The sequence below is a fragment of the Arachis ipaensis genome, chromosome B2, assembly GCF_059453495.1.
Source record: "Arachis ipaensis isolate K30076 ecotype BB chromosome B2, ASM5945349v1, whole genome shotgun sequence".
In the NCBI taxonomy this organism is placed as follows: Eukaryota; Viridiplantae; Streptophyta; class Magnoliopsida; order Fabales; family Fabaceae; genus Arachis; species Arachis ipaensis.
The window spans coordinates 28,185,745-28,204,433 of NC_142437.1; positions in this window are offsets into that span (position 1 = coordinate 28,185,745).

Below are 18,689 nucleotides of genomic sequence, written 5' to 3' on the forward strand. Positions count from 1 at the left end.
ATTGCTCCATAAATTGGTAGCCTATAACAATTCAATCATAATTAATGTGTATATGATTCTCAAAATTTAAAAAAGATTTATTAGAAATACCATCAAATTTTATAGTTAATGAAATTTAGACCCAAGATGAGAAAATATTGTTCAGTCAAATTCAATTTATTAATATGTATTTAATACTATTTTTTTGATAGCATAATTTATTTATAACATTCCTTAACTATATCACAACAAATGAATCAGTGCTAGATTTTAAGGTACATATTTAAAAATTCACATCATTTAAGTTAAGTATAAATATTTAAAAAATATTTTAATTCTGTTATGTTGTGTTTCAAATTTTTTTTGTCAAATTTATAATCTTTTAGATATTAAAATGTCAATAATTGAATTAAATTAAACCATATAATTTACACAGACAATAATATAAAATTACTACAATTCAATTAATAAATGAAACTAATATGCAACAATTCAATTAACTTAGAGTAAGAAAAAAATTTTGAGCATACAAAGTAAAAAAAACAATACAGACACAGATTACATTATTTTGTATATATTAAAGAAATGAAAATTTCTATGGTGCTGAAAAGAGATTCATCAACACATGCTGAAGCCCATGTGTCGTAGTGTGAAGGGAATAACGTGTCCCTCAGACATGATAGTTTCTCCTGGGCTATTGCAGGTAGTGCTGGCAGTTGCAGTGCTGGGGCTTATTCGTTTCAGAGTTTGTGTCAGAGTGAAAGATATTAAGATGGTCATTAATAGATGCTAATTAATTTGGTTTATAGAAGTAATTTTTTTTGCAATGTAATATTTTATTTTTGGTGGAAATGGGTTCATTGTTGGCTGGGCCTTGGAAGTTGAAACCCTATTTTTGGTGGAGGACTGTGTTTAGTGATTAAAACTCGATGCATATAATCATGGGCTTCGAATAATACATGGACGTTACAAAGCAGAAACAAATATGATGGGCCTAATTAGGGAAAAAGAATGGGGCTGAAGTTGTTATGTGATTGTAATATATTTAAAGTAGGTATATTCTTTATTAGTTATGAATGTTATTGTAAATATCATTAAATATGTAATAATATAAATGTTGAGATATTTTTTTAAGATTATGTAATATGTATTGATATAATCTTTCGAAAAAGACGTGTGTTGTATAATATTGTAATGAATATAAAAGAATGAGTTATTTAGCAGAAAGATTGTTTAATTTAATATGTACATAAAATCTAAATTGTCTTTTTTATGTAGAAACACTAGGATTTTATGTTCTTAGTATATAATAACGACATCGTTAATTGTGCAGTAAAATTTTTGAAAAATTTTAGTATGTGTAAAATATTAGTGAAGAAGATTATCTAATCATGGTATGAGCTAAATTTTTGTTAATTGTATCGAGTTATTACTTTAGTCAGGAGTAAAAATCGCTAAACCTGAGAATAGACATCAAAGAATGGAGACCGGAATAATAAAATAACAGTAGAGCGTTTCGAAGACATTTTATTTTTATTATAATAAGGTGGTCAATGTCATCAACAGCACCCTAATTCAAATCCGTTTACAGCAACGTTAGAGCTGTATACGAACAAAGAACACTTACTTAGTAGAATCAGAGCGAGAAGTTTAAGAAAAAAAGTTTTAGCTTATGTCAAGAGTCCGACGCTGACAATGGTTAGTGTGGGTGGAAATCCGCGGGGCAGTGGTCGATTGTGAATGTGTGGTAGGTTACACAGTGTTTAGGGTCTCTTGTAATTTGAACTTACTGATAGACCGAATGTAGCTGATAAAAGGCTCTAGGGTTAGAAGAAAGTTAAATAGCAGTCCGACAGCGGACTCCATAGGTATTTTCACTCGCACACAGTTATTTTCTGATAACTTTGTAGTTGATGGAGAGTGTGATACAACCCCCTGGATTGTGAGAATTTTCGATTAAGGGTACAAGCTCGAAAATTTGGGTTGCAGAATTTAGATATTAGTCTTGATGACCATGGGTTAATGGTAGAGAGTTCGAGGAAGACGGCTAGATTTTGACGGTGTAAGATTTAGGGTTTATGTTTTAGGGTGTATACTTTTAGGGTAGTAGGTTTTATAATTTACATTTTGGAGTGTATAGTTTGTAATGTAGGATGTTGATTATATAAATTAGCTCAGTGTTGCAGGGTTAAAAGTTTTATTTTTGAAATTGGTATACGCGGGTGTCACAACCAGGGACAGATGCAGAAAGTTTAATATGAAGGGCCGAATTTTAGATAATTTGTTTTATTCTAAAAAAGTAATTAACATATAATTATTATAGTTAGTTTTTTAAAAGATTTATGAATATATATATATATATATATGTAATTATAATTTTTTTTTACAATTTTATTTTTAATATAATAATGACATAAAAGCAATATAACAATATCAATAGTACATTATAAAATTATAAAATACCAATAAAACATAGTGTGTTTAGTTAAAAATTATCACATATCTTATTAATTAAAATTAATTATTTCAAAAATTTTTAAAAAATTTGAAAATAAATGATAAATAATTAATTATTTGAAAGAGACAATTCCCTTATAGAATATGTAAGACCCGGTTAATTAACGACTAATTAATACATAAATGAGAATTTATTCTAGAAAGCCAAAAATGTTATTTTTATGGCTTAATATGATAGAGGAGATTGAGACGAGAATTTCGGTACCAATTTTATAGAAATCGGACCAAGATTGGACCGAACGGGCCAAACCGGGCCAACCGGACCCAAAGTGGGCCCTTGGCCCAACTAAACCAAACCAAAACCCTAGTTTTCAGCACTCTCTCTCCTCACTTGAGACACTCACACGCTGAAATGGAGGCCATGGAAGGAAGAACACTCTCTCAAGTTCTCTCCCTTGGTTGATCTTCAAACCACCATAACTTTTGATCTAGAGCTCCGATCGCCGCACCGTTTGCGGCCACGCGTTCACCGCGAAGAGCTCTACAAAATCCATACAATCAATCTTTAGGTAAGCCACGTTTTGCTCTTCGAATTTCCAGCTTTGATTTCGAGTTTCATGAGCAAAAATGTTGAGATTTTGGGCTCTTTGATGTTATAGGACCCAACTCTCTTGAAGGAGAAGATTAATCTTGTCTCCTTGGACCTTGGGTGTGGTAAAATTCTCAACCCTAGTGTAATTTGTTGTTCTATGATGTTTGGGTATTGAGATGTTGTGTATGGGTATGATGATTGTGGCTTAGGTTGTGTATATGTGAATATTGGAGCTTGATTGGTGATTTTGGAAAGCTTGGGAAAGGGTTTTGTGTGATAAAATCTGTTCTTGGAGGTGTTGATACCTTGAGAGCTTGTGGACAAGTGGTTTGGAAGTGCTCCGGTTGAGCTTGGGAAATCGGCTAAGGTATGGTCTCGGTTTCCCGTATCTAATATGTAATGTGGTAGAAAATACTTAGGCTAGAGGCCCTAAGATAGGCATTGAATTGTTGATGTTGTTGAATGGTTGAGATATATGATGTGATCATATATGTGATTATGAATATTGATGCCCTGATTGTGTGATATATGAGAAATGCATGCTGTGATATATGCTTGATGAATGATTGAGGTTGAATTGATGGGTGGTACCATGTTGATGGTGAGTATGATGATGATTATGTATAATGATGGTTGATTGGAAATGGTATTATTGGAAATTGGGATGAGAAAGGATGTATGACATGATATTGTATTTGTCCTTTAGCCATTTGATTGAGAAGTGTTAAAATGGTTGGATGTGGTTTTGGGAATTTTGGTAAAGTGTCAATGTGTGAGTTGAGGATGGCTTGATGTTGATTTTGGTACATTTTGATTGATTTCAAAGAAAAGGGATGAAATTGGCATGTTTTGATCGATTTTGAAAAGAGTTGAAAGTGGCTTGTTTTGAAAATGGCACTTTATGGTTTTGTATGAAAACATGGTTTTTGGGCATACTTTGACGGGACATAACCTGGACTACGAATCTCTGTTTTCTGCCAAATCTGTTTAGAAATGAAATTGGATCCGGGATGTCCATGCCGTTCAAAGAACGGGTGAAAAACGATTTAAAATGAGAAAGTTATGTCCGTCGGAAGATTGGGGGTTGAATCTGTAAATTCTGCAGCTTTTAACTTAGAAAATTTTTAGCAGAATGACCCTCCGCGCGTAGGCGCACTTGGCGCGTACGCGCCGTTCTTCTAGAAAGCACCATCCACACGTACGCGTGGTGTGCGTGGGCGCGTCGATGCGCTGCACCAAATGCCCAGCCATTTTCCCGAGAGTTGTGCCAGTTTTGTGCCTGGGGCACAAATGTATCCGCGCGTACGCGTGGCTGACGCGTGCGCGTCGTTTGGATATTTTTCAACCCGCGTGTCCGTGCATATGACGCTTGCGCGCCGATGAGTTTTGTGGCCATCCACGTGTGCGCATGGAGTGCGCGTACGCGTGGCCCTGTTTTCATCCCAAAGTTGATTTTTGAGTTTTAAAAGCCAAATTTCATACTTCTAAGCCTCCAATCTCACCACGTATGTCTTAAATCATTATGATATGCCTAGCAAGGAGAAAAGGGCCTAGTAAATGTGGTAACTTGTGGGTGAAGCAAGGAAAAATGGATGATCATTGTTGATCAAAGATGATTATGTGAGATGCGGAGGATGGCGGTGGAAGTGCTGGTTATGCCATGGGCCGAAAGGCCGTGATTGTTAATGAATTGGCTGGTTATGGATTTAACCGTGAGCCGGATGGCTGGATTATTGCCGTTTGATGGCGGGGCCATGATTATGGCTAAGTATAAATGCATATATGCTGTTGAATGAATTGTGAATGTTGCACTTCCACTATCAGAGATGAGAGTTTCCCTAGAAGAAAGCAGTGGCTAGCCACCACGTGCTCCAGGTGGAGACTCGAAGCTCTTTGACCCGATGTCGTCAGGGTGGCCGGGCACTGTGAAAGCCCCGGATGAGCTCACCCCCATAAATATTCACCAGTAAAGGTGATGGATATGGATCATGATTATGATCAAGTTTATATTGAGTATAACTCGAGTTGGGGAGACACGACAAAGGGACAGTCCAATGGTTAGCTACCAGGACTTGTCGGGTTGGCTCTATAACCGACAGATGATATCATCAGCCACTAGGGACAGGCATTCATCATATGCATACTATGTGAATTATTTGAGATTGCCTATTTGACTGCATATTACTTGCTATCTGTCTAAATGCCTTATTTGCTCCTATTTGTATATCTCTTGTCTGATATAACTGTGTTTGCTATATTATACTCCTGCTGGTGGTTGGGAGGTCTGAAGGAATTGGAATGGAAAGTATTAGTTAGACTGAAGGATCTTTAGTCAGTTGCCACTCATGGTTTAGCTTGTTTATAAGCTTTGATATTATCTCGAGGAAGTTTTAGGATTGCCTTCGGCTTTCCTCTATTATTATGTATTATATATGTGGAAGTTGTTACCATGCTGGGGACCTCTGGTTCTCACCCATGTGGATTTTGTGGTTTTCAGATGCAGGACGTGAGGTTTCTCGCTGAGGCATGCTGGAGACTTCCGGATTAGCGAAGATCCTTTGTTCTCGGGACTCTGTTTGGTTTATATGCCTTGCTTAGATACTTTTATCTCCATTACATAATACAAACTGTGATGACTCCGCTTATAGGAGATTTTGGAGAATAGGTTTCTGTATTTGTGTCCCTTTGGGCTTCCTTTGGGGTTTCCTTATTTTATTATATGTATATATTGCTATGCTCGGACCGGTTATCTTCGCAACCGGATTTTGAGTCTTGATATTCCTGTTTTTGACACTCTTTTGTATATATAATCTCGCGTTAGCTTATCCTTTGCTCGTTACGTTATCGATCGGAGTGTTGCGCTTTCGAGTTACGGTTTTTGTTTACCCCTTTTTCTATAAAGGCTCCTAGTTATAATCAATCATTCATACTACTATACGTACTAAATTTTTGTTTTAGAGGTCGTAATACCTTGCCATATCTGAATTATGACTTAAGCATAAGACCCTGTATGGTAGGGTGTTATATTATGGTATCAGAGTAATTCGTTCCAGTAGAGCCTGAGGAATGGACTGACTATGCTTCTGTGCATTCTCTGTATGTGTGTTATGTGCTATTAGTATATCTGCTTGATATAATTGGCATAAACGTTCATGAGCATGCATTTGGGACTTTGAAGCACTAGACTTTCGATATTGAGACTGATCAACTTAATATCGATTGTTTGGTGTGTATAGGGACCAGATGGCACCTCGTGGACGCGGTAGAGGTCGTGAGAGAGGTCGTACTAATGCTCGTGTGCCGGAGAATAACCATAATGACCCGGTGAACTTTATGACTGCGTTGGAGAATATGGCTGCTGCTATGCAAGCCACTGCTGAGGCTCTTGGTCAACAGATGAACAACCATGGTAATGACGGAGGTGGAGTTCAGGGCCCGATGACACTGGAAAACTTTTTGAAGGTTAATCCACCTAAGTTCAAGGGAATTACTAGCCCAACTGAAGCCGATACATGGTTTCAGGCTATGGAGCGAGCACTGCAAGCGCAGGTGGTACCTGAAGGGCAGCGTGTGGAGTTCGCTACCTATTTGCTCATTGGTTAAGCGTCACATTGGTGGCAAGGAATCCGACGCCTCCTGCAGCAGGGTGATTATTATATCACCTGGGATGTCTTCCAAGAGGAGTTCTATAAGAAGTACTTTCCGACTTCTGCTAGGACGGCCAAGGAGCTTGAATTGTTGCAGCTGAAGCAGGGTACTATGTCCGTATCTGAGTATACTGACAAGTTTGAGGAGCTGTTCAGATTCTCTCGTATGTGTCAAGGGACTCCGGTGGAATATGAGGAATGGAAGTGTGTTAAGTACGAAGGAGGACTCCGGAGCGATATTTTCGGTTCAGTGGGGCCAATGGAGATTAGGACTTTCGCTGTGTTGGTGAACAAGTGTGGGGTTGCTGAGAGAGGGAGTCACAAGGGATCATTCCCACAGAACCGAGGGAAGAGTTTTGCACCTAGAGGTCCGCCTTTCAAGCGGGGAGGCTCTTTCAGGAGGCCCAACAACAATAACTCCCAAGGTAAAAGGTTTGGAAAGCAACTACAGAGTGCTCAAGCTTGTGATAGGTGTGGAAGTCACCACCCGGGAGTCCCGTGCATGGCCGGATGGGGTTTGTGCTATTTCTGTGGTAAGGCAGGACATAAGCTCCCAAGGTGTCCGGAGAAGCAGAAACAAGGTGCTGGGAAAGCACAACAGACTGGTCGGGTGTTCACCACCTCAGCTGTGGGTGCAGAGGGATCCGAGACACTCATTCGAGGTAACTGTGAAATGGCTGGTCAAACTTTAAATGCTTTATTTGATTCGGGAGCATCGCATTCATTCATTGCATTTGAAAAAGCCCATGAGTTAGGATTGAAGATCGTAACCTTAGATTATGACCTAAAAGTGTATAATGCTACCCATGAAGCCATGATAACTAGGCTAGGATGCCCGAAAGTTTCGTTTAGGTTCAAGCAGTGTGATTTTGTCCATAATTTAATCTGCTTACCGATGATCAGTCTTGATCTTATCTTGGGATTGGACTGGTTAACTGAGAACCATGTCCTGCTTGATTGTTCTACAAAGTCGGTGTACTTTATGCCGGAAGATACAGAAGGGCCGGTCGTGGTAAATAATTATTACTTGAATTCGATGATGGTGAACTGTTCTAGAATCGAATTTCAGGGTATCCTGTTGTTAACCGCTGGTGTTTCGGGTGATGATCAAAGGTTGGATCAGATTCCGGTAGTGTGTGAGTTTCCGGAAGTGTTTTCCGATGATATTGAGGAATTTCCACCTAACCGAGAGGTCGAGTTTGCTATTGAATTGGTGCCTGGGGTGGGACCAATCTCAAGTGCTCCTTATAGAATGTCACCGTTAGAGATGGCCGAGCTAAAGTCTCAGTTAAAGGAATTGCTGGGTAAGAACTTTATCCGACCAAGTGTTTCCCCGTAGGGTGCTCCAGTGTTACTGGTAAAGAAGAAAGATGGAAGTATGCAGCTCTGTGTGGATTACAGGCAGCTGAACAAGGTCACCATAAAGAATAAGTACCCATTGCCGAAAATTGATGATCTCATGGATCAGTTACAAGGAGATGGGGTTTTCTCTAAGATCGATTTGCGATCCGGTTATCACCAGATAAGGGTGAGGGGTGAGGATATCCCTAAGACCGCTTTTAGGACTCGTTATGGTCATTACGAGTACACTGTAATGTCTTTTGGGTTGACAAACGCTCCTGCAGTGTTTATGGATTACATGAATAGAGTGTTCCGTCTGTTTCTGGATAAATTCGTTGTTGTCTTCATTGACGACATACTGATTTACTCCAAGACTGAAGAAGAGCATGCAGAACACTTGAGGACCGTGTTGCAGATTCTAAAGAAGAAGAAACTCTATGCGAAACTGTCTAAGTGTGAGTTTTGGAAGAGTGAGGTGAAGTTTTTGAGTCACGTGGTGAGTAAGAAGGGAATAGCCGTAGATCCAACTAAGGTGGAAGCTGTGATGGATTGGAGGCAACCAACCACAGTAACTGAGATAAGGAGTTTTCTGGGTTTAGCTGGCTATTACCGAAGGTTCATCAAGGGCTTTTCGCAATTAGCTTTGCCGTTGACAAAGTTAACCTGCAAAGACACTCCGTTTGTTTGGACTCCTGAGTGTGAGGAGAGCTTTCAGACATTGAAGAAAAAAGTTGACCACTGCACCTGTGTTAGTGTTACCTGAGCCGAACGAGCCTTTTGAGGTGTACTGTGATGCCTCATTAAAGGGTCTAGGATGCGTGCTGATGCAGCATCATAATGTGGTGGCGTATGCCTCACGACAGTTGAGACCTCACGAAGTTAGCTACCCTACGCACGATTTGGAACTCGCTGCGATTGTATTTGCCTTGAAGGTGTGGAGGCATTATCTCTATGGGGTTAAGTTCCAAGTCTTCTCCGATCATAAGAGCTTGAAATATCTCTTTGAACAGAAAGAGCTTAATATGATGCAGAGGAGGTGGATGGAATTATTGAAGGACTACAACTTTGAGTTGAATTACCATCCGGGAAAGGCGAATGTAGTGGCGGATGCGTTAAGTCGGAAGTCGTTATATGCGGCTTGGATGATGCTTCAAGAGGAGAAATTGCTCAAGGGATTCGAGAGTCTAAAAATTGGTGTTCGAGAAGTATCTGGAACTTTGTGTTTGAGCCGATTAGAAATCTCGAGTGACTTTAAGTCCGAACTCCTAAAGGCTCATGAAAATGATGAAGCGTTATGGAAGGTGTTACCGGCCATCGAGCAAGGAAAACAGTGGAGAGTGTCGGAAGAAAAAGATGGGTTATGGAGATTCAAGGGCAGGATCATTGTGCCGGATGTTGGCACTTTGAGGCAAGATATCTTAAAGGAGGCACACAAAAGCGGATTCTCCATTCACCTGGGAAGTACTAAGATGTACCATGATTTAAAGGCGATGTTTTGGTGGCCAGGTATGAAGAATGATGTGGCGGAATATGTTTCAAAGTGCTTAACTTGTCAAAAGGTAAAGATTGAACATCAAAGACCTTCCGGGATATTGCAACCTTTAGAGGTTCCGCAATGGAAGTGGGAAAGTATTGCAATGGACTTTGTGTCGGGATTGCCAAGGACTAAGACTGGTTTTGATGCTATCTGGGTGATTGTGGACCGACTGATGAAGTCAGCTCACTTCTTGCCCATTCGGATGACTTACACCCTCGAGGAGCTAGCACGGTTATACATAAAGGAGATTGTGAGACTCCATTGTGTACCTGCTACTATAATCTCTAATAGAGATCCTCGTTTCACTTCGAGGTTTTGGGGTGCATTTTAGAAAGCTTTTGGAACCCGATTAAGCTTGAGTACAGCTTACCATCCTCAAACAGATGGTCAATCCGAGAGGACGATCCAAACACTAGAGGATATGTTGAGAGCTTGTGTTTTGGACCAACCGGCGAGTTGGGATCGGTATATGCCGTTAGTGGAGTTTGCATACAATAATAGTTACCATGCGAACATCGAAATGGCTCTGTATAAGGCATTGTATGGGAGGAAATGTCAATCTCTGCTATGTTGGTATGAAGCTGGAGAGAAAGGCTTGTTGGGGCCGGAGATGATAGCTGAGACCACTGAACAAGTCAAGAAAATCCGAGATAGGATGCTTACGACGCAGAGTCGCCAGAAGAGTTACGCCGATCAGAGGCGGAAGCCCTTGGAATTTGAGGAAGGAGATCATGTTTTCCTTAAGGTTACTCCAACCACAGGAGTAGGTAGGTCGATTAAAGCGAAGAAGTTGAATCCTCGATACATTGGTCCATTTCAAATCCTGGAGAGGATTGGACCGATGGCGTATCTGATGGCTCTACCACCTCATCTTTCGAACCTGCATGACGTGTTTCATGTGTCGCAGCTTCGTAAGTATACTCCTGATGCTAGCCATGTGTTAGAACCTGAATCGGTTCAGTTAAGAGAAGATTTGACACTTCCAGTAGCTCCAGTTAGAATTGATGATACTAGTATCAAACGGTTGCGTGGAAAAGAGGTTTCATTAGTCAAAGTGGCTTGGAGTCGAGGCGGTGTTGAGGAACACACTTGGGAACTTGAGTCGGAGATGCGATCGGATTATCCGCACTTATTCTCAGGTAATTGAATTTGAATTTTGTGGGCAAAATTCCTAATTAGGTGGGTAGAATGTAAGACCCGGTTAATTAACGGCTAATTAATACATAAATGAGAATTTATTCTAGAAAGCCAAAAATGTTATTTTTATGGCTTAATATGATAGAGGAGATTGAGACGAGAATTTCGGTACCAATTTTATAGAAATCGGACCAAGATTGGACCGAACGGGCCAAACCGGGCCAACCGGACCCAAAGTGGGCCCTTGGCCCAACTAAACCAAACCAAAACCCTAGTTTTCAGCACTCTCTCTCCTCACTTGAGACACTCACACGCTGAAATGGAGGCCATGGAAGGAAGAATACTCTCTCAAGTTCTCTCCCTTGGTTGATCTTCAAACCACCATAACTTTTGATCTAGAGCTCCGATCGCTGCACCGTTTGCGGCTACGTGTTCATCGCGAAGAGCTCTACAAAACCCATACAATCAATCTTGAGGTAAGCCACGTTTTTCTCTTCGAATTTTCAGCTTTGATTTCGAGTTTCATGAGCAAAAATGTTGAGATTTTGGGCTTTTTGATGTTATAGGACCCAACTCTCTTGAAGGAGAAGATTAATCTTGTCTCCTTGGATCTTGGGTGTGGTAAAATTCTCAACCCTAGTGTAATTTGTTGTTCTATGATGTTTGGGTATTGAGATGTTGTGTATGGGTATGATGATTGTGGCTTAGGTTGTGTATATGTGAATATTGGAGCTTGATTGGTGATTTTGGAAAGCTTGGGAGAGGGTTTTGTGTGATAAAATCTATTCTTGGAGGTGTTGATACCTTGAGAGCTTGTGAACAAGTGGTTTGGAAGTGCTCCGGTTGAGCTTGGGAAATCGGCTAAGGTATGGTCTCGGTTTCCCGTATCTAATATGTAATGTGGTAGGAAATACTTAGGCTAGAGGCCCTAAGATAGGCATTGAATTGTTGATGTTGTTGAATGGTTGAGATATATGATGTGATCATATATGTGATTATGAATATTGATGCTTTGATTGTGTGATATATGAGAAATGCATGTTGTGATATATGCTTGATGAATGATTGAGGTTGAATTGATGGGTGGTACCATGTTGATGGTGAGTATGATGATGATTATGTATAATGATGGTTGATTGGAAATGGTATTATTGGAAATTGGGATGAGAAAGGATGTATGACATGATATTCTGTTTGTCCTTTAGCCATTTGATTGAGAAGTGTTAAAATGGTTGGATGTGGTTTTGGGAATTTTGGTAAAGTGTCAATGTGTGAGTTGAGGATGGATTGATGTTGATTTTGGTACATTTTGATTGATTTCAAAGAAAAGGGATGAAATTGGCATGTTTTGATGAGTAAATACCGATAGTAGTCCCTGAGATTCACGCAATTACCCATAGTAATCCCTAAGATCCCGATTTCCCTATTGTAGTCCTCCAGATAGAGCTCCGAGCACTCAAACTTGTCCCTGGCCATATTTCAGGTGATGACTCATCACCGGAGCGCTGACGTGGCTTCGGATTGCCACGTGGAACGTGTTCAAAACAACGTCGTTTTGGATTTGGTTCCCTTGAAAGCCAAAAACGACACCGTATAGTTGTTACTTAGTATGAAAAACAGTTTTCTCCCCCAACACAAACACTTCGTCTCTTCTTCTTCCACCCTGTGACTTCTTCTTCATCTCCCCATCAATGGCGTAGCGTTAAGGTTGTATTTGCTGGGTTTACGAAAATTTGAGAAAAGAATTCATCTGATCAGAAGTTGTTATCGCTCTTCCCTTCCCTTCCTTCACCACAAACACGAGGTTCTGACGTTGTGATCGGACTCAAGGTAACCTTCATTTTTTTTACTCTGCATTTTGAATACAATGTTGGTTGATGATAGCATTGGTCAGTGTAGTTGAGGTTCTGGAGTTTTGGTGTCATTGTAGTGTCTAGGGTTTGAATCTTGGTTGGGGTTTGTGGGGTTGCTGTAATACCCGAATGAAACAGGGAGATATATGGAGGTTTGGAAAAATATGTTTTCTTGTGGTGATTATTTTTCCTTTTTAATGCATGAGTAGGCTTTCAAATTCTCCTTGTATATTGTAAACATTTTAAATTTCTTGCAGATGGAGGAGAAGTTGGACATCATGTTTCATCATGGGGTGACTTCAAAAAAAATTCAGAAGGGATTATGATATATTCTCCGGACAACAAGGCCTGTTTATTATAAGTGTTATCAGTAACTGAGTTTGTTTTCTAAATCCTAAGCGGGAACTCTGTTCTAATTTGTTATCAATGAATGTGTATTTGGCCGTACCTTCAGGGAAGATTGCTTAATATTTCTTTTGATTTAACAATGTTCTAGACCTAGAAGCCAGTTTCCATTTCAGAAATGTATACTTGACCTTCAATTCCTTCTTTTAAAAGGTTTAATTTATGTATTTAAATTATCGTTGTTGTCACTGCTTTTGTTTTCTTATTATTTTGAAAACTATGATATTTGAATTGATGTAGTGAATAAATGGATATCACAATTAATTGCAATTGCCACTGAACAAATGAAGGAGAAGGATGAAAGGTATCCATTGATTTCTTTTTCAATTGCTAAATGAACCTTTGGAGTTTCTAAAAGTTTTGGCATGTAATCTTTTCATATTTGTTACAAACATGATGCAATATTTTTCCAGTTGTTCCCTGCTTCTTTACAGTTGTTAGATTTCCATGTTCTTGTTTTTCTGCATTCAGGATCAACAGTTTTCCATTCTCTAGCCAGTTGTAGCATATTACAAAAATGGGTTAATATTTTTCAAAGCTGTTGGTGCATATTTACAATCCTAAAATTGTGGTTCTTACAGGATTCGTAGAATAGAAGAACTTTTGACCTATATTCGCACTTTGAAGATGTATGGATGGGAACTTATTTTTTCTGGTTGGTTGATGGAAACAAGATCTTTGGAAGTGAAACACCTAGCTGTAATGCTTTAAATTTTGATTTTACATCTTTAGAAGTGAAACTGGAAAATTTTCATTGAAACCCACTGAGCTAGTGTTCAACAACGGCATAATTTAATTGATTACTATCTTATTAATTTTGATCCTCATGTTTTATCCATGTGTTTTTAGACTCGGAAGTACTTGGATGCATGGTGTGTATTCTTTTGGGCTACTACATCATGTTTCATCAGTGTTTAAGAAGAAGTTATAGAAGAAGAAGAAGAAGAGGTGAACAAGACGAAGAGGGGAAGTGTATGAGAATTTGGAGATTTAGGGTTACATATATTAGGGGGGACCAATCTGGGTAAAAATTGGAACTTAGCCAGCTCAGCTAGCCGTTGAGAGCTCTCCAGCGTGGCAATCCGAGGCCACGTCAGCGCTCCGGTGATGAGTCATCACCTGAAATATGGCCAGGGACTAGTTTGAGTGCTCGGAGCTCTATCTGGAGGACTACAATAGGGAAATCGGGATCTTAGGGATTACTATGAGTAATTGCGTGAATCTCAAGGACTACTATGGGTATTTACTCATGTTTTGATTGATTTTGAAAAGAGTTGAAAGTGGCTTGTTTTGAAAATGGCACTTTATGGTTTTGTATGAAAACATGGTTTTTAGGCATACTTTGACGGGACATAACATGGACTACGAATCTCTGTTTTCTGCCAAATCTTTTTAGAAATGAAATTGGATCTGGGATGTCCATGCCGTTCGAAGAACGGGAGAAAAACGATTCAAAATGAGAAAGTTATGTCCGTCGGAAGATTGGAGGTTGAATCTGTAAATTCTGCAGCTTTTAACTTAGAAAATTTTTAGCAGAATGACCATCCACGCGTACGCGTGGTGTGCGCGGGCGCGTCGATGCGCTGCACCAAATGCCCAGCCATTTTCCCGAGAGTTGTGCCAGTTTTGTACCTGGGGCACAAATGTATCCGCGCGTACGCGTGGCTGACACGTGCGCGTCATTTGGATATTTTTCAACCCGCGCGTCCGTGCATATGACGCTTGCGCGCCGATGAGTTTTGTGGCCATCCACGCGTGCGCATGGAGTGCGCGTACGCGTGGCCCTGTTTTCATCCCAAAGTTAATTTTTGAGTTTTAAAAGCCAAATTTCATACTTCTAAGCCTCCGATCTCACCACGTATGTCTTAAATCATTATGATATGCCTAGCAAGGAGAAAAGGGGCTAGTGAATGTGGTAACTTGCGTGTGAAGCAAGGGAAAATAGATGATCATTGAGGATCAAAGATGATTATGTGAGATGCGGAGGATGGCGGTGGAAGTGCTGGTTATGCCATGGGCCGAAAGGCCGTGATTGTTAATGAATTGGCTGGTTATGGATTTAACCGTGAGCCGGATGGCTGGATTATTGCCGTTTGACGGCGGGGCTATGATTATGGCTAAGTATAAATGCATATATGCTGTTGAATGAATTGTGAATGTTGCACTTCTACTATAAGAGATGAGAGTTTCCCTGGGAGAAAGCAGTGGCTAGCCACCACGTGCTCCAGGTGGAGACTCAAAGCTCTTTGACCCGATGTCATCAGGGTGGCCGGGCACTGTGAAAGCCCCGGATGAGCTCACCCCCATAAATATTCACCAGTGAAGGTGATGGATATGGATCATGATTATGATCAAGTTTATATTGAGTATAACTCGAGTTGGGGAGACACGACAGAGGGACAGTCAAATGGTTTGCTACCAGGACTTGTAGTCAGTTGTCACTCATGGTTTAACTTGTTTATAAGCTTTGATATTATCTGGAGGAAGTTTTAGGATTGCCTTCGGCTTTCCTCTATTATTATGTATTATATATGTGGAAGCTGTTACCATGCTGGGGACCTCTGGTTCTCACCCATGCGGATTTTGTGGTTTTCAGATGCAGGACGTGAGGTTTCTCGCTGAGGCATGCTGGAGACTTCCGGATTAGCGAAGATCCTTTGTTCTCGGGACTCTGTTTGGTTTATATGCCTTGCTTAGATACTTTTATCTCCATTACATAATACAAACTGTGATGACTCCGCTTATAGGAGATTTTGGAGAATAGGTTTCTGTATTTGTGTCCCTTTGGGCTTCCTTTGGGGTTTCCTTATTTTATTATATGTATATATTGCTATGCTCAGACCGGTTATCTTCGCAACCGGATTTTGAGTCTTGATATTCCTGTTTTTAACACTCTTTTGTATATATAATCTCGTGTTAGCTTATCCTTTGCTCGTTACGTTATCGATCGGAGTGTTGCGCTTTCGAGTTACGGTTTTTGTTTACCCCTTTTTCTATAAAGGCTCCTAGTTATAATCAATCATTCATACTACTATACGTACTAAATTTTTGTTTTAGAGGTCGTAATACCTTGCCATATCTGAATTATGACTTAAGCATAAGACCCTGTATGGTAAGGTGTTACAGAATACAAGATATCTTTGTAAAAATTTTTCTTTTTACAACGTAAGTTTAGAAGGTGAAGAAATAATTTTTACAAGAGAAGAATATGTAAAGTACGTAACGTGATTATGAAAATGTTCACAAGGCAAGTAATTATTAATATAATAATATAAATGTTAGATACGTTATTTAAAAAATTGATTTTTGTAGTAAATAAAAAAGTTATTATATAAAAACTAATTTAAAAACATACAAGGACTTGAGAGTATGATATTAAATTAATTAAGTGAAAATTATTAGTAAATTAAACAATTAAGACATAAATATATCACATAATAAAAAATAATACGTATAAAATTACTAGATTACATAATATTTTTTATTTTTTTAAACACGTATGTCATATATCTAAATATAGTTTCTAAAAGTTTTAGGGGGTCAAGACCACTACTCGCCTCCCCCTCTAGGTCCGTCTCTGGTCACAACACTCCTCTATTGGTTGGAGTTTTGATTCTTATTTATATTATTAATATTATAATATTATTGATACGGTATCTGAAAAGCTATTACATTAATGAAGCTTTGAATAGATATTAATAAAATGAATAAGTAATTAATGCATTATGATGATATAACTATAGACAAATATTTATATTTAAACTATAAAATATTTATCATACTATAATAAATATTAAGGAGTATGATACATCTAATGACTGAGTAATATTTTTTTTATGGAGCTTGTCAACACTTTTATTATACTTTGACTATAATCAATATTTTATTTCATTCTTCGTATTCTATATTTCGGTTATACTATGAAAATTATTAAAAGTTACAATACAACATATTAGTAAGTTATATTATAGCATACTATTTAATTAGGATATTTATATTAGGAACAGAGTTAAACAGATATATCAGTATTTAATAAAAAAATTATATAATTGACTTATGTTCATTACTTAGATAATAATTAATATACATAATAATAGCAATTCCAAAGTAAACATTTTTCGGAGGGTTTTTATAATAATAAATGAAGACATTTAACGCAGAAATATCCTAATCAAATGGGATAGAACCATTTGTAAACCAATGATTTGCCATGAGGTTTACCGTTGGTTTTACTAAGATGGCGTGATTGTGGTAAGTATGTGAGTTGGTTCTATCTTTAGTACACGTGGATAATCAAAGGGTCATGGAAGGTATACGGTTAGATGGTGTAAGTTATTAAATGCAGAATATTTAGAGAAGACCAACCAGGAGATATTGACTCAAATTGAAAACGAAAGTGAGAGTTCCAACCAAGGGGCTGCGAGGGGACGCTAGGGAGACTTCCATTACAATTTTGACGTAGCTTCATTCGGCAGGGGGTTTTTAGGAACCCATTCCCACATAAGAACTAGCACACATGGAACATGGTCGTTTCCGGTACTATGTGGTGAGGAGAGGAAGGGAGCCCGGGATATACCGTCAGATATTTTAATACGCCGCTGTTTGTCAGCGTAGTTGTAGACATCCTTCTTCAGAAACCCCAACAACGGGTACCCACCGGCCATACCAGCCATGTACCCTACAATCTTAGCCGTTGCAATACCATGCGCTTGCATCCCATCTATCTGACTCTTTGCCGTTTCCGTTAACCCACGATGATTGGCAATCAAGTGCACCATTCCTGTCGGTGTCAACTCATGGTTGTGTTCGGTGACTAGTTTCCTCACCTCCAGCATTTATCAGTCTTGTCTAAAAAAATCGATAACATTGCCTTGCAGTTAGTTCTTGTCTCCGGTTTGTGTTCCCTCCTTCTATCAATCCTTTCATAGTGTTTATGATCCCTAAAAGCTTCCTTATTACAAAAAAACCTATATCTAACCAAGTTCCCTTCGCAGTCTTTCCCTGAGTCACCCTTTCGCACACCGAACCCATGCATTTTTCCAAATCTTCGATAATACTCGTATGCAGTCTCCACGCTGACCCAAACCTTCTTCAAAATGTCATCCACAGTCATTCCGCGAAGGTCTTCGAAGTCACAAGATTCATCATCCACCCCGACCCCACGTTCTTCTGCACGATGGACCTCCTCAAACGCATCACTTTGAGTCCATCGAGGGTCATCATCCCCCTCGCTTGGGTCCGCCTCCATCTGTACCTCAACAACACATCGACTAGATCAGGACTTGCAACACCAAAAAACATCAAAGGTTTGCTATCCATATACTATTCTTTGCCATCTCCTTTATTTGCATTCAGCTTTCTACCAAAATTAACACTACACTAAAACTATTTTCCCAACACTCCTGATCTAAGTTAAACTCAATAAATAATGCAACTTCTTCCAAACACTCTTCGTCTACATTGACTTCCTTCAGCAGCGGATCATAAATAACTTGTACCATGCCTAAACAAATTACACTGAAATGCAATGCCCAAAAATATGCTAATCAACAAAAACAGCGACGATTCTCACAGTCAAATCCATGTTCAAGCTTGTGGGAGACGACACCCACCAGAGTAATACCATTCACATAGTTTTCACTCTAAGTTCTTATATGCCTAACCGAATCATCCACAAAACGCAATACAAACACAAAATTCATTTCGCTGACAACACAAGTAGCAGAACGAGGTTCGGAATT